At 42.7% G+C, this 24,387-nt stretch overlaps 1 long non-coding RNA gene across 1 annotated transcript in view; it reads right to left on the reverse strand.

Moving 5' to 3' along the window:
- The window catches only part of LOC121076609, a 128,917-nt gene that overhangs the window by 39,338 nt on the left and 65,192 nt on the right, over window positions 1-24,387 (reverse strand). The window lies entirely within an intron of this gene.

Raw genomic sequence — 24,387 nt, forward strand, 5'->3', positions numbered from 1 at the left:
GCTCCACAAAACCCAGCTTGCTCTAAACTTGTGTAACTGCAGACTACTGACAGCAACAATTCAAGGGAAAAATGCTAACTTTACCCTCAGTGCTGTACCAGGGACACTGGCCCTGGAAAAACCGAGGTAGGATACAAGGGATCAGTATATGCCTTTCCCACGAGATATTCTTAATGGCTCTTTCTTAACACAGTACAATATCTACTATCCCACCAAAGAGGCTTGGGCCAACCTGCATGTCTGGAAGGCTGCTGGGGTCCTTCAGTAGGTGAAGTTACATATCAATGATCCACTTGAAAGGCACTAGAGATGGCTGAGGCGTATTTGTCTTTTCATTTTGTACATGGAGGATACAGCTCTGGATAAGACCAACAACAGCCTCTGAGGTTTGCAGTTAACCTCACATTAATTGTTGCCACCATCAGGTGCCTCCTGCACCTCCTCCAGCCTTAGTACTGCACAGTGGAAGGGGATGCCCTCAGCACCTCTGTACAGCCCAACCTAACACTGGTAAAATGCCGAGTAATCTTTCCAGTTATGCCATTAGGGCAAACAGCTGGGTGGCAGCTGTGTCTCCGAACCACACATTTATCACCAGGAGCTGTTGCCAAATGGAAACTGAGTCAGAGCCCTAAAATCAGATGAGAGGTTTTAGTGTGTGGACAGCAGCCAGGTCAAGGTTAGTTAGTGCCTAAAGACTCCGGGCTTAACTTCACACCTTCTAGAAGACAGTGGGTTGGTGAGAAGGAGTTTCCTCCTCTTTGACAAGCTAACAGGTGTGCCTGGGGATGAAGGCAGAGCTCCAGCTTGCCAGAGGAAAGCCGGAATGCCTCCAAAAGGAGGCAGGCTGGTGTCTCCCGGCTCCAACAACTGTGGGTAGGCCACGTCAATGCGTTTGGCAGCGTTCAAACGAAGGCCCCGGCGCTGAGAACAACAGCGGTTCCCACCCACGGAACAGATTCAGCCTCAGCCTTCCCCCGCGAGCGTGTGTGGGCCCACCTGAGCAACACAGCCCTCCTGTGGGTCGGCGGCCGCCCGGCCTGTCCGGTCCTGTCAGCGCACGCACACCTGGAAGGGCCCATCTTGCAGGCAGTTACTCAGGCACATGGGTTGCACATAAGTAATGAGCTGCTAGCATCCCAGCATGTTAGACAGTATGCTGACAATGTCATAACATTATTTCATCCTTCTGAAAAGATAAGACCCAGCCTGTTCGAACCTGCTCAGGTCATTATCTTGTTACCACAAGATCCCCTGTCACTAACCAGTTAGAGTATGTGAAGCTATAATTTGCACTAAAATGAATTATGTATTGTTTACAGTTTACCATTAAATTAAGAGGAACAAAAATAAGCACCTAGAATGCCTCTTTCAAAGTCTTCCAGATAAGTGTAAATGTACACAGAAACCCAAGCCTTGATGCAATGCTGTTACGAGGAAGCTGGATCTGGGTTGGCTAATTTTCACGCTAACTTACTTAAAAGCAAAAAGGAAAACAGTGAAGATCTTTATATAGGCCATCAAAAAGCCTGGCTGCAAGTGGTTCCAATTTGCTTTAGTAATTAAATCGAAAGGAGTTTAAGGGTTTTTCACCCAGGTCATTTACTACTTTGGAATTTTACTGCTTGCCTTGCAAAGAAAACAAACGGGAATGAGTCACTAGTGAGTATAAAGAGTGGATGAACACTGCTAAACAAACTAAACAGTGAGCTCAAGTGGATATAGAAAACACCAGTCAGAATTCTAAATATGGATCTGAGAATAGTGTAAAAGGATTAGACGTCTTTGTCACATGAAGAGCAAGCCTGCATGCCAGCATGCCTTTCCAGTGCAAGCAGCAACTGATCAAAGTAACATCTACCAGTTTGTAAATATGCTAATCTTCATGTTTACACAAAAGTGTCAGCACTTGCTTTACATCACAAAGAGTCTCATACAGTTGAAGATTAATTACTTCCAACACTGAGATTGTGTGTAAATACTGGTTTCACCAGAACCCTACCTTTTGCTGTATTTGCACAGCTCAGCAGAGGTGTATGTTGCTAAGACAGATAATTCAGGGACGCTTACAAAGCGTCAACTATCTCCAGCCCCGTACAGATAGACAGACTTTTGACAAGTATTTTTGGTGATTATGTGGAGCAGGGATTAGGCAGGTTTAGGCTCCACGCTGTAAGTGCTGGATGGAAACATTTTTGCCTTTTTGTATGAATTCTAGTTCTGAATAGCAGTATTTCCCCTAAACCTGATTTGCACCTTCAGCTTTTACACTTATGGTAAAAATAAATAAATAAATAAAATTAAAAGCTACTTTTTTCACTCTCTGGGTTAATATCACTTTCCTGCATTATCTAAAACTACACCATGGACACATTTACTAATAGAGAATTTCAAGAACCTTCAACTGTGCTATAAAACAGGCAGAATAATTACAACACACACTGAGGTGGTGAGATCAGTACCTGATGTTCCCTATTCTGCATTGTTGCAACAGGGAATGCCAGGAAGAAGATGAAGCCAATGCAAGGCTGGATTTTCAAGGCTCTAGTGCTTCAGGCATGGCACGTAATACCTCTTTAGCAGATAATCTGAATTTTTGTTTCCTCTGCTGTGTGCACCTCCCCTGCACCTCCCCTCCCCCCTCCCAAAAAAAAAGTAGTGGCAGTTCTACTACTTCAGGAACCACAGTGATAATTTAAAAAAATGGCACTGCTTTCAAGTGGGAATTCTCAATTCTCTTCACCTCTCCCTCTCTGCTAGGGCTCAGCACAACGACTGCCACAAGAATATCACCACTTGCCAATAAATACTATCACATTTGTTTCCTATTCCAAGCTAAAAGAAAAAAAAAAAGTGGGATGTTGGCAAACACTAGCATTACAAGATTGCCAGAGTAAACAAGAGTGAATGGATGAGGATAATTTGGGGATTTAAAGAAAAGAGAATCAAAGGCAATGTTTAGAAAGGGAGAGAGAAATGGCTTCCATGTGAAACACCGAACTGGAGCAGAAATACTTCTATATTAAATGCTCAACTCTGTGTTTCGCAGCATGTGCTGACCAAGCCAGCAGAGCTCATATTTCCCGCTTACGGTGCATGCAAGAAGATGGCCTTGGCACCGGGAGGTGCTCCCAAAACTCAGGGGCCAGCAGCAGCCTAGCGAGGCAGAGGAGGCAACACAAGGGCTGCTCTGTCCCTTGTCCCCGGCCCCACGAGGGCAGCTCCGAGCCAGCAGACCCCAGCCCGGGTGGGCAGGAGGGCTGCAGGCAGCAACTCACGGCAGCAGCGACGTTTGGAGACCGAAGCCGGTGTGGTTAAATCAACATGCTCCATCTCATGTTTGCATAGGGCAACATGATCATCAGATTAATTACTAATTACAGTGGATTGCTCTTAAGTAGGTTCACAGCAATAATAGTAATAAAAAGACTAAATGGAGCGTTATTAGCATAGTTAATTATATGACCATTGGCGAGATTATTGATGGAGATACACAATGCTGTTAAACAAGAAAGATATGTTTGACATTGCTTAAGAGAGGTTTCATTATTGCTTCATATCTTTTCGGATTTTTCTAATCATTTCATCTGTGTTCCAAAAGTGCAAAAAAAACAGTAATTATCTCTGTTTGATCTTTGACTAACAATTGTTTATGAATCTAATGGAACAATAGTGTTTCTAACATGTAAGTAAACCCAGTAATCTTTATCAGCATACAAACTTCAGTCACACTGGACCAAGTTATGGGAATCTGTCATGTGATGAAAGGAGACAATAGTAATTTATTGGTTTAGTCATAATCCTTTCAGTAGTCCAGATTGCTGTTGCAAATTTGTTAAAATCTGCTACCATTCACTAAGCAACAGTACAGCACCTGCAGCAATAACATGGGTGGGGAATGTAAAGGAGCACCCATACGCATGTGTGACAGCACTTGGACAAGACCACAGAAGAGGAGCTGAGAACAATATTGCACAGACCAGAAGGAGATGCCTGTCCGCCCACAGCGTGCATGTCATTTCATCTCCAAATCAAGATTTGGTTTAACTTGCAAATGCTAAAAAAGTACAAAAAAAGAATTATTCACCCAATGGTTATTTCTTACCCTTTACAGAGGGGCCACATGCTCCTGTGACCCACTGCATGGGGACACCAGCTACACAAAGCCACACTCCCACATGAAGTGTACTTACAGGAATATGCCCTGGTTTTCTTTATTTTTTCTTTATTTTGTGCACTTGGCAACACGCAGCTCTCTGCCCAGTCAGCCAGTTGGCCTGTTGTTTAACATGGCAACTTCAAGGATAAATATTAATATTTTTTAATCATCTCGTTTGGCAGATGAACTGAGGAGCAGCTGCTGTGTGTACGGCTACCTTTAACTCACATTCTGAAATGGGCTGCACTTGCCTGTCCCCCTTTAAAAATGTCGTAGAAGGCAAAGCCCTGCTCGAATCCAACTCTGGTGGCAAGCACAATTATATACTCTCGTTGCAAGGGGGACAAAATTGTGACCAAATGATATAAATCAGTTTTCAGAGCAACATTCAGCAAACAAACAGACCCTCCCAGATACTTCAGGAAACATGGGGGGGGGTATAAATGGTTATATTAGCACGCATTTCCCCCAACATTATATTTCGGTTATGTTCTGATCACTTAATGCTAGTCATCACATTTTATGAACCTCACCCATGAAAACTAACATGCGAACTGAAATTTAGGACTCCTGACCTTTCACACAAAATGGCCGTAGGTGTTCCCACAGCTGTTAAATAAACCTATGTTTATGGAGTCATAAATGTAGTGCAGGTGAGGTTTTCAGTGATGTAATAACTTCCATCGCCACGCAGTTTGTCATTTATACAGCAGTGTACCATCGCTGGTGAATATTGTTTTACAATAACAGCACAGGTTCCTTGGATTAAATCACTCTTTCTTCATTTATGAGTCATTTGACCTTTAACCTTCCAGAGGAAGATCAAACCACTTCTGATGGCCCCACTCTTTTAACTGAGGAGCAAAACAGTTGGTTAGATAGCTAAGGAGGTTGGTATGTGCCCCCAGGGTTTCACAAACAACTGTCCTAGATCTTTTATATGATAATCTTAACATAATCATGTAGCCACAAATTGTCGTGTAAATTCCCAATTAAAAACACCAAATAGGAGCCATAAATCATGACACAACTGCCACCTTTTCAGGACTGAAATACAGTTTGAAAAGCAGCAGAGAAACTCTTGTTTGTGCTTGTTTCAGCACTCAACGAGCCAACAGCAAAACAGCTCATCCCATTTACAAGTGAGTGACAACGACACAACTGAAACTGCTCGAGACTTCACCCAAGCAGCAGCGAGACTTCACCCAAGCAGCAGCGAAGGCCAGGACACAGACAAAACCGCTTTGTCCTCAGTTCAGGACCACGCTGGTAGTTCAGGAGGACTACATGAGCATTGTGTTGGCATGCTCCCACACCCCGGGCCCAATTCACATCACACCGCCATGCACTCCTGTTGGAAGGATTGATGGCAATTTGGGCGGCGGCAGGAGATTCTGTTTTAAAAAATGGCAGCTTAATTACGCTACAAAACATTAGGCAAATAAATAGTCATTAAGGCCTCTGATTCACGGGCGGTTGGCTGCTTTCCACAACCTTCTGCAGAGCTGGGATCAGAGCTGCGCCGCAGCCACCATCTCAGGGGGCACAGCCCATGGGCGGCATGCGGTGGCCCCAGGGATCATCTGCTGGAGGGTGCAGCGCCTTCCTTAGGGAATAGGTGCCCAGGAAACAGCTCATGGCACCTCCAGGGGCCACCATCTGAGACATCCGCTCTTCTGCCGTCACGAAAGTCCATCTCAGTTTCCTTTGTGAGGATCCTTGTAGCAGCAACTGAAATTATTTAAGGGCCTGTACTAGGATGCTCGGATGCTTTCCCTTCGCATGCACACGCACACAACCGCACCCTCTCCCTGTGACATCTTTCCCCACTCTGGCAGCCAGAAGCACGATCAGAATGGGTTTTATAGGTCATGCACAAACAATCCCAACAATTAATTAAAATCTTTTAAAGCATTCTGCAAATGTCTCAACCAGTTGCTGTCAACAAGCAATCAACAAATGCAGGAGTTTTTTCTCCTCCTACTTTACACTTTCTATATTTCTCAATACTTGCCAGAATTGTGGTGACAGATGCAGACAATAGATGCTTTACTAAACGTGTCCTCGATATCTGCATAATCTCCTTTAATATATATCATTAACTTAGGCCATTCCCATGTTATTGCTTCCCCAACACTGCTAGCACATCATGATCTGGAAGGAGCTATTTATTGCTCTGAGAATGTGACTCTCCTGCCCAACCGGTCAGACCTTAAAATTATACTTACTCATCCATTCTGCCTTCTGTTCCCTCCAGTATCTAATAAAGGACTAAAATGAGAACTTACAGTCACCTTGCACTATAACCTTCCTCCCAAACACTGCTAAAATCTGAGCATCTGCAAATCCAAAGTTATACAAAAGTATGGGGGTCATCTGATGAAATCTCTCCTCTAATCATTTTTTTCAAGTGGAAAATATAGCCATTAATGCTTCTGAGGTACACAGCAGTTGAATCCCTTGAAGGGAATCTCAGATTTCTCAGGGCACAAGAGTTTTGGAGCTGTAAAGGGGAACCTTCATCTGTGTTGTCTGTAAAAATTTGCATTTGGGACACAGGATAGAAACAGGCTGCATTGGCAAGAACATGGAGCAATCAGTAGTAAGAGGCTTATGCTGACACAAAAGCATCTTGGAGAGATAGGCAAGGCCAGATTTTCAGCCTAGGTAACCTGGATTGAAGCACAGCCCAGGCAGTCACCTATTTCTCCTACCAGAGATTTAATGAATCAGCTTTGGGCCCATAGCCCCCAAGCAAATACCTTTGGATGGGGCAGCCTGCAGTGAGGAAATGCTTGAATGTCTGTCTAGGGTCCCCATCTCACAAAGAAAAAACAAATCTGGCTAAAGGCTCCCTTGCTGTGACACAGCAAGAGTTTATGGTCCATCAAAGCCAGCGTGAATGACCTGGCTCCACAAGCAGCCCTGATAACCTCCTGCTGGGCAGCACTCAACAGGGCACCAGCGCACTGGGCACGAAGGCAATCCTGAGGCTAATCTAGGATGCTAATTTAGTCAGAAATGCTCCCATGTGCAGCACAGCCAGCTCAAACACACCGCTCTGAGCCATGGCCGTCCGGAGGGTTGCACATACCCCTACCACTACCACCCCTTCTTCACTCTCCCAGGCATGGAGCACAACTGATGTTAGCAAGAGCCTCTTTCTTTACCTCAACACCTCTGTGCTCCTTCCCTCACCTTTTTTTTTTTTTAATTTTTATTTTTAATTAATTCATTTTGCCTTTTTGAGAGCAGATGTCAACTTACCAGAGTCGATACCAACAACCTCTCCTTTCTTCTCACCATGATCAGCAACGGACATCCTGTGGGAGCAATGCTCACACCTCACCCTATCTAGCACTTTTGCCCAGCATGGTACTATGGCCAAATGTATCAACATTCCCAATGTTGTTTTTTTTTCCTGCAGAAATATTTCTATAAGGCTCTTGTCATCCTTCCTTTTGGATGAATCCTCTCAGAGTTGGAATCTGGCTTTAGACAGGTCATGCAGACCCAGCCAGGGATAGAAGGGAAGTAACAGCACGATCACACAGCTCTCCTTGTCCTTATCCCCAGCACAAGTTAGGCACTGAGTGCAGCCACAATTGCAAGAACTAAAGGCAGAGCAAAACAATACATTATTTCTTCCTTGTCACTGGTTTTCAAGAATTTTTTGCTTTTCCCTTCTGGGGACAGCTTTTTCAGGAAATGGTATTTTCTGTATTCTTCCTAAGAGAGGTATTTCAGGAATCAACTGCAGATCCATACCGAGTATCTGAAGGCTGTGGGTACAACTGCACAGGGTATAACATCTAGCCTGCCTCATTTAGAAGGCACTTTTCACATGCTAAGGACTTAATCCTCACACCAAGCCAACTGAGAATTATGCTTTAGGCCACAGGGAACATCTACGATCATGCCAATGAGAGTCAATGGCAGATGCCTGAAGTATGAGCTTTGTTGATCTGAACTACACAAATATTTATAAAGGCTCTCCAAGCCTTCCCCAAAACATACAGGGTTCAGTCATGTCCAACCTGCTCTGGAACCGAATCCATTTTCGATTAAGTCCTGAGTCGGAACCTGGAAGATTTGCTCCTAGCACCTTACATTTGGTACAGACCATAGGAACGATCATTCTACAGACACAGGAGCTGGGACGCAGGCTGTGTCCTCCCAGAGGGAGACAGCCAGAAATGGCCTTTTTTTTTTTTTTTTTTGCTAATGCCATGCCATTCTCTGCTGTTCCCCAGACAGTCCTGAGGGAAGGCAATTCATCTTGCAAGGGAAGGCCAGCAGGTTCACCAACCTAACAGGCATACTACAGGAGTCCTACAGTACAGACAGATCACCTTTCCAATTTCAGGGAAATGTGCATGCCCTTGTTTGGGATTTCCTATTTCCTACACAAATTTCCTACCCATGGTATTCTGCCAAATTCACTGCATTAGCCTTCGCCCACCTTCACTGGGCTTTAAGTCCCTATGTCCTATATCACTGTAGCAGCCCACTGTAAGTCTGTATATTCTCGCTGGCAATCTCTGCTAAAACCACAACAGAATATATACAAACATAAAATGGAGCAGTTTTCTCCTTTGTCTCGTGCAAAGCTACCGGCAGTTGTGCTAGAAACAAAGCAACCAGGTCTAGCTGGCCAACCAAAAAGGGCTGGGGAAGGAGATAAAGTGTTACCCAGCCCAAATTTCACTGATAGCTGTATTTTTCTATAATCATCAGCTGTTATTAAGATTTCTAGACTGGCAATATTCAGGACCCGATTTACATTTATTATGGAGATGAACATTACAGAAAACAAGCACGACAACAGCATATTGCTCTTCAGCTTTTGTTTTTTTTTCGATAAGCCACTGCCATTGTGAAATCTATCCAAATGCTCATGAAACTCTGGCAAACTGAAACTGGATCCTTTTGCCCGAGCCCCGTAACACAGAACCTTGTGCCAGATGACTGTATTTCTTGCATGCGTAAAATTCGCTTCAATCGGTTGACAGAAGGTTTGGGGTTTTCCAAATGTTGTGAACCTGGTTGAGATTATTGAGATCCTCAACTAGAGGAGTGTTGGGTTACTGTTCTTTTAAAGCATGCTTCCTCTGACAACAAAATGTAATTAAGGAGGCCATCTCTGTCATGTTATGGTCTCTTTTTAGAAGGTCTAGAAGAATGTAAAAAGGGCATAGGAAAAGTTGCTTAACCTTCTTAGAAATAAACGTCCCGAACATTTTTACATCTTCCCTTTGGTCTGTATTGGTCACAATGATGAAACAATTTAAAGGAGAAAAGGTCACAGCAAAGCAGTGAACTTTATATGCTCTTTAGTGCAATAAAATTTCCTGATGTATTAGCATGGGAAAGGCATGCCTAGCAATATGAGAGAACAGGATGGATTTCAGATTCTCAATAGACTGTTTAGAGGCTTGGGTATCTGTGTGAATCAAGCACACGAAAAAAATGAAACACGTGCAATTTGTCCATCTTATCTATTTTCTGCAAAAGGAAGAAAATCCGGATTCAACCCTCCCATCCAATATTCAACACACACGCAGTATCATGGAAACTGGGCACCTCAGTGCCAATGCCTGTGCTGTACAGAGGGTAGGTTCCAAAATTGGCACAGTTAAAATTGTCTTTAGTTTGTGTCAGTACCTACAGGCAAACAAAATAAATGTGAGTTGGGAAGACCATTTTAGACTTTATATTGAATATATATATTTTTAATTATACATATTTACTGTCTTGCTTACTTACAGCCAGGGTATTCATGAAAATTCTTATTTCCAAGTTGTTCAGAAAGCACCACTTGCTAGAAAATTCACATTTTCCTCCTAGTTCTCATGTTGTCAACACAAACACAAGTTCTTCCCGTAATGAAAATATCAAACCTTTCATTTTTTTCTCTATTAAAGTCAAAGATTCTGCAGAAAAATTGTAACAAATAGCATCTAAAATCTATGCACTACTTTTTGTTTGTTTGTTTTTTAATATTTTTCTTTCAAATGTGGCTGGGGTTGATTATCTTCCTAAGGCAATTGTTTTTCTGCCTACTTTTAGAAACTGCATTGGGGGCAAGAGTAATCTTATTTCTATGTATTATTTCCCAGAATATGTTTTTTTCTCAAAATCTCCACATAAACCCTTTTTTAAAGCTTACTCTGTTTTTCACCATTCTGGAGGTTCACTTCATTTTGTATTTCTGGCCAGGGGCAAATGTTTTTTTTCTTCCCCAGACACCATATTTTACAAAAATTGGTAAAGGATACGTACCCTAGTCTCAAAAGTGTTCACAACATAACTGATTCTAAGAATTGCGCTGATTTATTCAAGGAAGAAATGTATTGTGCTGTGTCCAACCAAAACCACCCCAAACTTTAAGTCCTGAATATGCAAAAACTCCACGAGTAAACTCAAACCAAGAAGAATCCATTAGAATCATTTGAAAAATGAAAACTTGAGAAATTTGTATCTGTTTGTGAACAATTCATGAGCACAGAATGGGGCACGATTCATGAAATGAATTATTCTTTGTGAATTATTGTCCTAGTATTATCCTCGTAACCAATAAGACACATGATTTACATTTCTTTTACAGACGATAGTAGCTAATTGATGTCCTGGCGTGATATGGAATGAAGCACAGTCATATAAATAAATTGTTTCCTAAATTCTTCACAAAAACACATTAATATCTTAGACACCATGCAATTGTATGCAGTGAACACTGCTAAGACAGTAATCGTGTCATCGAGAGTTAATTTATTCTCAGCAAGCCCATGTAATGCAGATATTAATCTCCTGGAGCACACACTGTTGTTCGGGGTTAAAACATTCCCAGTTTCTGAAACATAAACAAGTCTCGCATACGCAGCTGTTCTCGAGTAGCCAAACTGAGCTGCTGCTCAAGGAGTATTTGTCACTTTACAGCCCTTTTAGAAGAAGGAGTCAAGAACTGCAGAGCACAAAGGGAGCACAAAGGGAAAACGTTCATATTTCCATACATTTACCTGCAGTTTGCAGCCACTGAGTTATGGGTGCACACAGATTCTTTAAAAGTGAGCAACGCGACTCGTGGTGAGCAGCACGAATACACGTGAGACTCAGAAGACACACTTTTGAGGAGACAGTTGAACATAAACACAGCTTAAACCAAACAAATCACTTCCTAAATCCTTCTTGCTTGGCTATCCCCTTAGTTTGCCACCAGTCAATTAAGAATGGAAGGAGTACATCCACCAGAGCAAAGCCAACAACTGTGCTGAGCAAGATGCTGCTTCTGCAGGCAGCCACGGGCAGGACCGGCACGCACAGGACCACCGCTCAAATAACACCAGAACGACCCCTGCCACATCCAGCTTGAAAAAGCACAGGAGAACAAAAGTGGCCTCTGAACAGGTGGCCACCACAAAGCCTACGTGCCTTTATGCCTTCAAAACAGGGCTAGGGAAACCCCACCTGCAGCGTGTTTCATGCAGCTGCATGCAGGGCAGGAGGACCCCTGGATCCAGCCCTCCATTCTCCATGCTGCTGCCTCTGGGGAAAGCTGCGAATGAGGAGATTTGATACAGTTTCCTTACGTGTGTTTTTTTTTTCTTTTTCTCTCGTTGGTTCCCTTTACATATGGGCTCAGCACAACCGCTTTATGATATCTTCATCAGCCACTTGAAAGCTCTGGGTCAGAAGCTCAGAGATTTGGAGGTAGAGCTGTGCTAATTGGCTGAATGGCCCTTTTGACCACACTCAATTTCTGCTAATTAGAAAAAAAAGAATAATTAGCTAATGTTGGCAAAGAACTTTGAAGATGAATAAGCTATGGGGAAAGCACTCGACATTATTAGTGGGGGAAAAAAGTTTGATCCCTTTTTAAATTTGTGTTTAAGTAGCTCAAAGTGATTTTAAAATGACCAAATCTAATGGCTAACCACCAGAAGACTAATACAGTGTCTTTTGGGAGATCACAGTTTATATTCTACAATTAGGTGTTATACAATTGCTTTAAGAACTCCTCCTTGGAATTTTCAACTTCTTTCTGGTCAGTGTGCTTTTTATATGTCATTTAATCCTTCCTCTTACCCACCTAATTTGTACAGGTAAATCATAATTACTACAAAATAATAATGGCAATGGTTAGACAAGTAACTGTGAGTATGCAGCTTGGAAATATGTTATAAAACAGCCTTGTATACATGACTCAAGCTCACTGTTTTCCATTCACCGGATGCTTTGTCTCCTTAATGCTCATCTCAGAACAACACTGTAAACACCTTCACAGAGTGGATGTGATGGGCCACATCCTGAACTGGTTACATCAGCACAGACCCAGCCTTTATCACGGTCTAAAGCAATAATTATTCCTCTTTGAAATGGCAAAGCAAAACGGCAAGTATTCCTTTCCCCTTGCTGAATTCTGGGGGTACTCGATACGAAGTCTTTTGGTTGTGCAAGCCTCTATTCTCTATAAAAAAGCCTGGTGCATCCTGTGCAGGACTGAAATGTCGGTACTTCAGCTGGAGCCGCATGGCCCGAATTCCAGCCCAGCACGCTGTACTTCTCCTGCAGGAAGGATGATACTTTGGCTTACCAAACCAGCCACTCCTAAGAGACACCTCTGCAGCACGAGGTACATGTTTGCACACACTAATGGATGCTGCTTTTCTCCCCTCCCTTCTAAAATTGCCACTCAGAAATAATTTAGCCCCTGCTAGCTGGAATGATAAATGGAAGATATATTTGGCAACCTTCATACCTGGTTTCCTCCTGGCCCCTCCTCTAGCTTGTAAAACTTAAGATGAAATTACCAACCCACTGTCATTCATATTCTATTGCCAAAAACCATCTGGATAGTTTATATATGTGCTTGAGAGAAGAAAGAAGTAAAATAAGCTATGGATCTCTATGTTGATTCCTTCTGTCTGCCTTGCATACACATGACACAAAGCCCTCAGGTCCGATAACACGTCATTTTGTGCAGGAGTAAACTAAACAAGGCTTAAAATTAAACAACGATGTGAAGAATCTAGGCATAAGCATCTTTGGGCATCCTGAGCTCAAACAAAAGCAAGAGGAATGTAGCTTCTTTCTGAGATCGATATGCTGGACTGACCTACCGTGTTGTGTGGGCTTCGGAAACGTGAAAGCAGAGTCCCTGACTTCAGCATATGGACATATGAACTAATTATATATATATATTACATATATATATTATATATATACATATATATTATTTTTTTGTAAGAAAAAGAAATTGTCTGGCATATTTGGCTCCTGTGTGACCTACTTTGGACTGCTGAACTGGTGTTTAAGATGCCTCCTTGAAGGGGAAAATGCATATGAATGTATATTTGTATGTGTGTGAATGTATATGTGCATTTACATTTATGCACACACTTACCTTTTCGTTGTTGTTGTTTTAAAGCTCTAAGTTGTAGGTGAGTTCAGGAACAGATATTTTCAGCCAAAATCTGCCCCAAGCTTTAAACAGACGATTATAACTTTCAAGAAGGTTGACAGTCTGGCAGGCAATGCAAGTCAAATCACAGGGGACCAGCACGAAGAACCTGTTGTTCTCACAAACCCAAACTTTAGTTTCAAGGCACTGCAACCATGACAAATTATGAGTTTGTGGATGTCAGTACACCAGGGATGGGTCATTCTCATGTACTACTGATCCCTAGGGTACGGGAAGCCTGGAGGGAAGGTACCTGAGTGACATTTTAGCTTTCATGTCAAAACAGAGGACAGCAAGCAGCCACGTGGAGCGTAGCTCTGCGGAGCCCTGCGATGCCTTAGCAATGCTGCTCCCCAGCCTCCCAGCTCCTGGCGTGGGCTGGGCAATGAACCCATCCAAAGGACCAGGACAAGAATGCTGTCCAGCACCAGCCAAAAGCCACCTATTTTACCAAATAACCAAGATATTTTTTTCCCCAGAAATTTATTCTTTTCCTACTCTGTAGTAACAGCTAGAAATGGTACATAGGTAGCTCCCTAACACAAAAATAGCAACAAAAGAGAACAACACTCCAAACCAGTCTACTAGGAACACGTCTTTTTCTTAGAAGTAGGAAAAAAGCCTACAAAACATATGAAGCATGTGAATTAACTACTGCCAGTATTTCCAAAACCACTGAAAGAAGAGGAAGATCTAAGAAGACGCTGTTATTTATATATCTGGGGTTTTCTATCAGATCTTGCAATGTGACAACAACATATGTCAGTGTCAGCACAGGTCCTGCCGGCAACACCTTGAAAACTGTGTGGAGGTATAGAAAATAAACAGCACTGGCTGTGATTTCCGTGATAAAATACGAATGTAAGGAAAGCCTCTTGGGATCCATAATCTGGAATTGTCATGGGATACAGATTGTCTGTCTTCCTGATAAAAGATGTCAATTCCTTTTCTGGGTTTTAAACAGCAAGAAGCACTTGTGATTATTAGGCTGGCTGTACACTGTGAGGCCTGCTGACAGAATCACTACACACAGCGGATGTGCCTGCTCCACCCATCAATGTTCCTAAAATTTCTGTATCAAAAGATAACTGCAGCCCAGTCCCAGCCATAGAAAACCCCAACTGCACAACTCCAAATTTCCCTTAGCATGCATGCTGGAGCAAGGCTGAGATTTCCTAGTACACGTACACGATCAAAAAGCTTCCACTAGGGTATCCCACATTAGGCATTCATAGTTTTAAAAAGCAGCTGATTAATTAAGCCTGATGAAAGATGGGGTTGCTGTGGTGGTTTTGCCGAGCTGCAAGCTCACGCTGTGAGGCGTGCAATGTTTTGTCAAGGAAGGATGTGCACGGGCTCAAGTGCTTTGTGGGAAGCACTGCTGGGCTTCAGAAGGGGAGCCCAAGCTGCACTGCGCTGCCTTTAAAACTAATTAAGGAGAAATGTTTTCCACACTGAGAATTATTATACTCAAGTACCATTTAATACTCCAAAGAAGGCCAAGGACTGAAATACTGACCTTTCTGCTGCCAGCATCAGCTCTGCTGCCAACCCCGTGAATGGAGAAGTAAATCCTACACAAAACAGGCCTGTTGCTCAACGTTAATTTTAAAGTGTAGGAATGAGAAATGTTTTTCCAAGTGCCAGTAATAAAACAGAACCCACAGGAGCTCTCTGAAAATGAGTCCATGGGCTGAATCAGCAGTAGCTCTCGTTTTGCACACCGCAGCCTGGCTGGTGAGAGTTCCTCTGGTTGGCACGGCAAACACCAGCACTTCTGCAAATCCCTATGAGAGGAGACCGATGGGGACGTGTTGTGTTTGGAGACATTGCTCCGAGGGTCGAAATGACTCTCCTCAAAGTACTGGGGGTGAATGGACCTGTCACTGTGGGTGAATCCGAACAGCAATATTCTGCTAATGTCAGACATCCTGCAAAACCAGAGAAGAAGGCCAGCAAAAGTGCTCTTTTGCTGTCTGATGTTTGCCCAACTGAAACTACACAGCTCTCAGCCACTCCGCTCCCCAGATTTCCCAATACCCTCAGCCCAGTGTAAACTGGGTTGCTCTCCAGTTTCTCACACAAAACCGACTGCATGTGCACACAGTGAAATCAGTCACACGCTGACCCCGTGAGTCACCCGTTTCTGCCCTGACTTTAGGCGTACATCACCACCGCAGGAACACGCCGGGTTTCCCTCTGCACTAGTTATAAGCCAGGGTAACTCCACTCGGACTGGACTGCACCTGGGTTTCCAGAAGAAAGCGAGCTTCTATCCCTCAGCCTACTGCGAGCCTGGCATTGTGGATTTGTGCACGAGATTCTTCCATTTCCACCCACACTGCTGCCTGTGACTCACAGATGCTTCACTATTAAGTGTGGGAGAAGTGCCTCAGCCCTGCCTGCTCACGTTACTGCTCCTCCCGGGGCTGTTCCTGCTGCCCACAGGGGCAATGCGTCACCTACCACGGGTAACACAGACACCCGTGCAACCCATCCTGACATGCAGAGCCCTTCCACATGGCCATACGTTCATCCAAAAACTCTTCCTTGTTCTCCTTATGTTTTGAAGGGTCATCCAGAAGAAGCAAACCCACCCGTTCTGCAATAATCAGCTGTCTTCTAGTGCAGACCAGCAATAGAAGGACACAGGAATGGGAAATGAAACTCAAACACAAGTGGAGACTCGCTGACACTGAAGGAGAAAACCCTTATGATATGTCCACTATATGTGCAAAAAGAAGAGTTGTGAAAATATATCTCCCGTAAAGCTGCTGATGTTAATGTTGCTGACGGCTTCAGCTTATTAGCCATGCAAATGTTATTAATGCAAATCGGAGCTACACAGGGTTTAAAAAAACATTCCTGCGCTTGTGAATCGATAGTCATGGTACTTCTTAAGCTGTGTCCTCCTCTCCCTTCCCTGCATCTCCACCCACTTCTGAACTTTCATCTCACCCCTTCCCTAGAGCATACCAGCCAACTGCCCAGCTTGTAATCGATGGTGATGAGCAAGTAATTTTATTAATTAATCCAGGATGGTTGGTAGTGCAGTATTTCTCAGGCAGCTTCTTTCATGGGAATTGTGGCTTTTGGTTGGCTTTGTGTATGTGTGCAATGTCGGTGCAGTACCAGGGACATAGTGAAGAGACCAGTCAACCTCACTGGGGAGTGGAGGCTTGTCTAAAGGAGGCAGCTCCCAACCACCAGATGTAAAAAGAAATACTCTTTTTCATTGACTTGAGTGGGCTTTGGATCAAGTCTGTAAGCTTTAGTAACTCTGCGACATTATAAAACTCAGTTTAGCAAAATATATAGCATATATAGAATCGAGTAACCAAATTACTGATGCCCGCTCCCAATTTATTATTTATTCAAGTTTGATAAAAATTTCATGTCACATGATTTTTCTATTTATTTTTCCCTTCTCTTCTTTTTTTTTTAAATAAATTTTGATTATGCCAAAAGGGCAAATGGCCAGTTTAACTGACTTGAGCCTTTGATCCTCATGAGTTACACGTCTCTTCAGCAAGGCTCTCATTTGAAGTGCTTTCAGCACCTGATTTATTAACAGTCGGGTGGAGTTAGGCTGTTTTGCAATTCCTGAGAAGCTGATAATAAATCTGATGCTCGTATCACAGGTGGTGCTGATATTTTAGCTGGATTGCAAAAAAAAAAGTTCATAAACTGAAACAAATGTTGCTATATTGATGCTTCTATCCTGGAGTCCAGAAAGTTGTCCATTCTGGTGGACATTTCGCCTTCATAGATTTCCTCTCCGATTACTCCACAATTCAATCTTTCAAATGTCTTCCCTTCATATTATACTCATAAATTTTATTTTAATAAAAATAGGTGTCTAAAAGGCATAAACAAAAAATTCCACAAAAAACACCCTTAATTCTTTTTCAAATCCTTTGCACATTTTTTTTTAACCAGATGTTTCCCCGACTTGTCATTGTGATGAAAGGAAACCCAATATCCCCTCTGCTTTCCAGCGCAGAGCCGCAGAAACAAGGAATGACAGAGGACGAGCAAGAACCGTCTTAACTGGGAGGTGATTATTACAGCTAGGAGAAAAAGAGCGAAGACACATGCTGGTGGTGGGAGCTCATAGATTTGAACATTCCTTGTTACCTTTTTTCTCACATTCTAAAATAATTTTAAAGACTGCATCTGTGTGATTCAATACTCCAGCTGAAACAAAGTCAAATAAACTCCACCCACCTGTTAGCCAACATTCCGCAAATCCCGTATTAATGTCACATTCCTAATTATATTTCACTTCTCCTATTACATTTTTGCTATGATCCTGTCTTCATTGAAAGCAGCTTTCATCTTAAACACAGTTTTTCTCTCTCTCATCTGCCCATTTACCCACCCCAGCCACCATTCATTACACACGGCCGGCTAATAGTTCCAATTTTCAGAGATAATCTTACTCCCAAATCATTTACACTACAATATTAATTATATGTTTTCGTTCAGGCTGACTCACCCTTCACTCTCTCAAGCTATGCTTAGTTTATAAAGCCATCACAAATGGTGTGATACACTTGAACGAGAGCTAAGAGCCTGGCAAAGCTGCTGTGCTGCCTGGAACAAAGCAAAGATAGACTTCTCCTTTAACAAATTGCTCCTTTAACGACCAGGCTCCTTTAACAAATTGCCGTGTTGTCTTCTATGTGAAGGCAACGTGAAGCAAAAGAGGCAACGTACATAATCAATACATATTTTATTCCTTTATCCAGAAGGTGTCTGCCGTCCAAAAACTGGATCCTCCACAGATCCAGCTGCTCATTCAGTGAAGGTTGCAAGGCTGTGCTTAAAATGATGTAGCTGCTAAAAGGCAGCTTATCTGTATCAGCTCATCTTATACACAAACAAATCAGGCACTTACTAGAAGAAGCCTCCACAGAGGTTGACAGTCCCTCATTATGCATTTCAGAAGGATCTTTTCTCGTAATTTCCTTCTCCAACATCATTGTCCTATTATTTTGAGAGTAACCACCACAAATGCAGGAGCAGGAGGCATGGCTGATCAGAATCACCACTCCCCTTGAGGAAGCAGAGTCCCCATTTCCAACTTTTCCCACTCTTCCCTCCTGTCTTTGTCCCATTCTGTGCTTAAGGAATCAGGAAAAATGTTTTTTTTTCTTTTTTTGCATAAAAAGGACTGCACGGAAGTGCTTGTAATGTGACACACAAGCTTTGTTATGAACACATGGGATCGTTTCCTAAGCATGATGCTTAAATGGAAAATAGAGTGCTTGGGAAAACCAGTCCCAATTCCCTTCCCTGCTCGGAGCCCACTGATGTACAATTCAGACTGAACAAAGGAAGGAGACCTTCTCCTGCACTGTAGATATAAATCTTTTCTCAGCATTGCTGGACAAGGCCCTGTGGCTTACGTAGGTGAGAAAGCTGTGAGGAAATGCAGGGGGATTTGCTATGGGAGAGCTTGTCCAGCTCACTGCTTGCAAAAAGATATGGCTTTGAGTTGATGGGCATCTTACTGCACAGATGGCAATGAACCCATTGTGTACTCCTTCCACACTCATCTCCAGTGTGCCAGAAACACAGGAAGAGATAGGATCAATCACTATATGCTTCTTTACATTTCTTTCTCCCATGTCTTTTTCGTTTTGGTTTGGTTTTGCTTTGCTGGCTAACTGCATCTCCATGGCTAGTTAAGATACTGAAGGCATTTCCTAATGTTGAGCTCTTCTCTTCTTAGCACTAAGCCATAGCTAAACCTCTTCTTTCCACTTTGCAAAGCTGCATGTAGCTGAGGGTTTGGGAAATCTTAAATCTTATTCTCAGTAATCACTAATGGCTTCCATGCTACGAATGTCAGTCTCACTAATTTGCAAAAATTTTACCTTACACCAGCGCTTTGCTTCCCAGCTGTCATCGTCTTGTTACCCAGGAGCTGCGTTAATCTATTATAGCTGTTCTCTAAAGCAGATAATTTGTGCCTCTATATCGACGCCCAGATGCCAAAATAAGGCCAGAGTGTTCTCAGGGAGGAAACCATGCTTGCATCTGCAGATCCAGGACCAACCAGCCTTTCCAGAACAAGTCAGGACAGCTCTGACCTGCTGTGACTGGTACCCACCTTTTGTAGCTGCAAGGGACCAAGATTGTAGGCAAAGATTATTCAGATAAGTATGTCCTGGCTGCAGTCCGAACACAGTTGTAGGGATGTGACACAGGAGTTACAGTGACACATCTCCTACCCTAGGCTCTCCCGTGCAAGGAGAAAGTCTCTGGGGAGCAGCGAAAGATTTGCACCACCAGAACCAAAGCCAGCAGTCCCCAATGAAAATGTGCACCTCCTCTTTAACCTGCATGCTTGTGCTTGTGTCAAAACAGGCCCTGGAATATATATAGGTGATTTACCACTTCCCACGCGCTGCTATCCAGCTGGGGGCAAGAAGGCAGCTTTGCCTGAAATTGCAGCTGAAGTCACAAACTCCAAAGTCCTTTTTTCTTTTTCTTTTTTTTTTTTTTTTTTTTTTCTAGAAGGGGGTCTTAGTTACGTGATTTTCCCTGTTTTGTTAACAGTTGTAGAGAGAGGCGGGAATGCTTGGAAGTGTTTGAGAGCTGACATGACAGAATGCTACAGCTTTTCAGTGTCTCAGTGGTCGGCTGTGTAAATTAGTAGCTAGACCACTTTACAAATGTATATTATTTACCCAGCAGATGCTGTTACGGTCTCTTGTGTAAATTCGTAATTAGACTATGTACTGCTTTGTGAAAATCCTTTAATAACAAAGGTGCCACTGGGTGCTGAAATAATTAAATCAGCCCATTTGAAACAACACTAGTTCACCACTTCGACTTGGGTGATATAGTATTACACATTCCTGTAAAAACAGCCAGAGAAATTGAGAGTGATCAGCTACAAACATCAGATACAAGGGATAATGTTACCCATTCAGTAGCTTTGGGTTTGGCATGAGTCTACTGTCACAGTTGAAAAAGTTGCAGCCAACATACCAACAGCACAGACAAAGAACAGATGATCCATCTCCTCTGCCATCTATCATGCACAGCATTGCCAACTCCAGGGCTTTACCAGCACTGACATTTAAAACAAAGTATGTGTCAACCATATTAAATAATACACCAAGCTGTGGGTTATTAAGTGTGGGGTAATTTGACCACAGCAATTAAACTGAGATTAAAGAATGATAAAGGCAATGTTATATACACTGTTCAGTGGGGTTTTTGGAACATATGGAGTCCTGAATATTTCCAAGTGTGAAAGCCACATCAGATATTAAGGCGCATGTCAGTCACAAGCAGCATCCTGCTTCTGCACCCTCCCTCCTCCCCTTCCCCCCATGAGATGCCGCCTTCGAATGGGGATAGTTTTTGTTCTGCATATATTCAGCAAAGGAGATGTCTTCTGACTCGAGGCTGCAACTGCAGCCCAAGGGACGTGTTAGCAAAGCAATAGTTTAACATGGTAGCACACTAAAAATACACCATTTGCAAGCACTGAGTGGATAATCCGCAGTCACTGTGCACGCAGGCCACAGACTCATGGGCAAACAGTTCGTTTCCAGACCAACAAGCCTGGTGAAATATCTACTTCCTCCTCCTCAAAGGCTTTTATGATTAGAGTCCAACGGGGATTTTGCACATAGCCATCTTTTCTGCACACATGAAAGCAACTGCTTTCAGTCTGGTCCGGTTAAAGCCAGAGAAAACTCAAACCTAAAGTCACGAGGCAGCTCATCAGCAATCTGCCCTCACGCCATGTCTGCAGGCATTTCCCCTTCCAACAGGGCAGCCAGACAGAGAAGCAGTCAAGACCCCAGCTCTACAACAGCTAACAAAGGGGGCATTGGAAAAGCGGGGTTGGAATTTCCTATCTGCAGCCATATTCCTGGAAGTATTTTATTATTTAGAAGAAAAGAGAAACTTATCATTGAAGGTGAGCTCACATTCCTGAATTACACAGTTACCAAGCATGCTGTGAATATGTTCTCAGATAACTGGAGAACAGACTTGCTTAGCAACTGCAGTAAGTGTGGGTCAATTATAACACAACTAGCCGTAACATGCACAAATAAAAATCCTAATAAAACGATTGAAGCTCATAATCCATTTATAAACAATGTCTCTTATAGTGCTCCTGATGGAGAGAGCCACCATGGTGCTCCCCATAAATATCTTAGCCTTCCTTCTTTAATATTTCCAGCTGGCTGCCTTTGGGACATCTTTGAAAATTCCAGGTAAACAACATTTCTCTAATATTTACTCATCTCAAACCTGAACAGTTCAGGTGTAGTAAATAGAGACTTTTGAATATCCATCTGTATTTTAAAAGCTATCTTCCCCTAAAAACAAAAACAAAACAAAACCAAAACAAAAAAACACCACCAACAACAAAAAACACATAGGTATCCAGAATGTTAACTAAAATTTTAAAAATAACCACATTATAGAAAAACAAAGCTCCATTCTAGCAAGACATATGCAGAGAACCACATACATTGAGATAAGAAAACCTCCGTTTAGAAATGTGTAAAGAATCTTTAAAATATTTCCAGAACTCAATGAATCAAAAATGGGAAAAAAAAAATCCTCCTGGAAATTACTGAGATACGGAACGTTCCACGATTGCTAAAGAAAAACATAAAAAAAGCAACATACCCAGACCTGATAGGATATTGACACTGCTAAAACTGCTTACCTCCTACTTGAAGGCTTTTATACATACTAAAAAGCAGGCAATTCTTGCATACCTTCCCTACTTGCTTATCTGTAAGTACATAAGTAGTTCTGTTGCAATCAACGAGGCTGCTCATACTCTTAACGCTGAGCACATATTTCATTCAAAAGGAAAAAGGAGAGAAAAAAAGAAAGCTTATTGAAACATGGAAGATAGTCCCACTGCAGTGATCCTTTGGGATCACTGTTTGTCACTAAAAACTGTTTTGAAAAGGTAATAAAATTACTCAATTTATAGAATGGTATGTTTTTATATCCTTATCCAATGTATAGCACAAATTTTATGGCCTTTGCATGCCATCTCTTGTTATTTTCATTGTCCTTCAATGTTACACTAATAAAATTTGTTTTTCTAATGATATCGATTTAATCATCTGAATTCAACTTCTGCTCTCTGGATCTTTGAATACTTCCCCAATACCACACACCACTCTACTATCCCCGAATGGGATTTCCAACAGCCTATTACTTTGTTTAAAGGGAGATGATCCTAATGTGTCATGAACCATATTTACCTCTAGCGAAGACACAACTTATAATAAGAGAAGAAGACAGAGCCCCATGGTCACAGAGACTCCTGCAGCCTGAGGCCAACATCAGACAACTTTTTCCTCTTCTGAAAGTTTCCTCTGGGACAGACCATAGCATGACTCTACAGTGATACAATCAGTGCTATTAATAAGGCATCAAGCATGAGCTAGACCTTCTCAGAGAAAAAAGCAGATAGAAGAAATGGTCTCAGAAGTGGACTCATCGTCACTCCGAATTTCTGAAGTCTCCAGGGATGTCCAAGCCCTAGTGCTGGTGCTAGACCTCAGACCCTGCAACACCCCGGCCATCCCAGGGCCACAACGTCCAAGCCAACAAGGGCACGTTATGTGGCACCAGCTCTCTGCTTGTCTGATGTGCAATGGGCTCAAAATTGCCCAAAGAGCAGTTCTTTCAAGATCTGGGCAGCAATTTTTATTTTGCTCTGCGATAAGCTATTTATCCACCTTTGCCATCTGTCACTAGCACGGGCACATATTTTTTTCCATTATCTTTCCAATGCCCATGGGCCATGAGAATGAAAGAGAATACCATAAAATAAACCAGATTTTTTAAATACTGCACTCAAAAAAAAAACCTCTCTCTACTGTAATAACAAATGCCAAATCTCATAGCACCTTCTTTTTAATAACTGAGCTATAAACCCCTCAATAATGAGGCTTGTAATGGAAACGCTGAGTCTCCCTTTACTGCTATGGCCTGAACTTGTTACTATAATCAGCTATTTTTATCAGTTAGTTCATTACACCTTAGAAAAATGACTGCTGGCAGCAGGAGTCTTGTTTCATTACAGACACTCTTAAATGCTCCAGCGTGATGCTATAACTAAGAAGCAGAAGAAAGTGGGAAAATGAGTGAGAGAGTTGAAAGAAAGCAAAAGCTGAGGGAGGGATGGAGGGAAGAGAGAAATAGGTGCACTGGATGACAGTCTCCTGACTTGTCATTTCCAGCTCTCGTCAGCCATGTAGAAAACAGAAGCTCAGCCCCTGCCCAGGCAGGGCTGGTTTTATCCCTTGGGTCCCTCTGCCACCTAGCCTGTCCCCTGTGCCACCCTGGCAGTGCCGGTGGCTCCTGGCCTCTCCTGGTAGCCTCGGAGTCCTCAGCCCAGCTGAGCTCTGCTGATCTCATCTACCACCAGATGTGACAAGTTTTCCTTCTTGTTCTAGAAACTTTGTGGATTCCTGGTCATTTCGGAGGCTTTTTGTTCTCCTTGTTTTCCCTGAACACATCAGCTGGCATACATTCACTCACTGAGCTTGTAGGTTCCCAAAGCTTTCAGTGACCACTGGAGTATATTACATACCCATTTACCCTTATATAGTTTATCCCTTTCCTAAACAAGTCATGAGTTTATTTTACAGTTTTAACTGCGAGCAAGGCATGTTGAAAGCCTACCTAATTTACTGCATAAACATCTAGCTAACTTCCAGCTGTGTTCTCTAGAGAAGCAGATGAGGACACGGAAAACGTCAGT

The sequence above is a fragment of the Cygnus olor genome, chromosome 12 (assembly GCF_009769625.2).
Source record: "Cygnus olor isolate bCygOlo1 chromosome 12, bCygOlo1.pri.v2, whole genome shotgun sequence".
NCBI lineage: Eukaryota > Metazoa > Chordata > Aves > Anseriformes > Anatidae > Cygnus > Cygnus olor.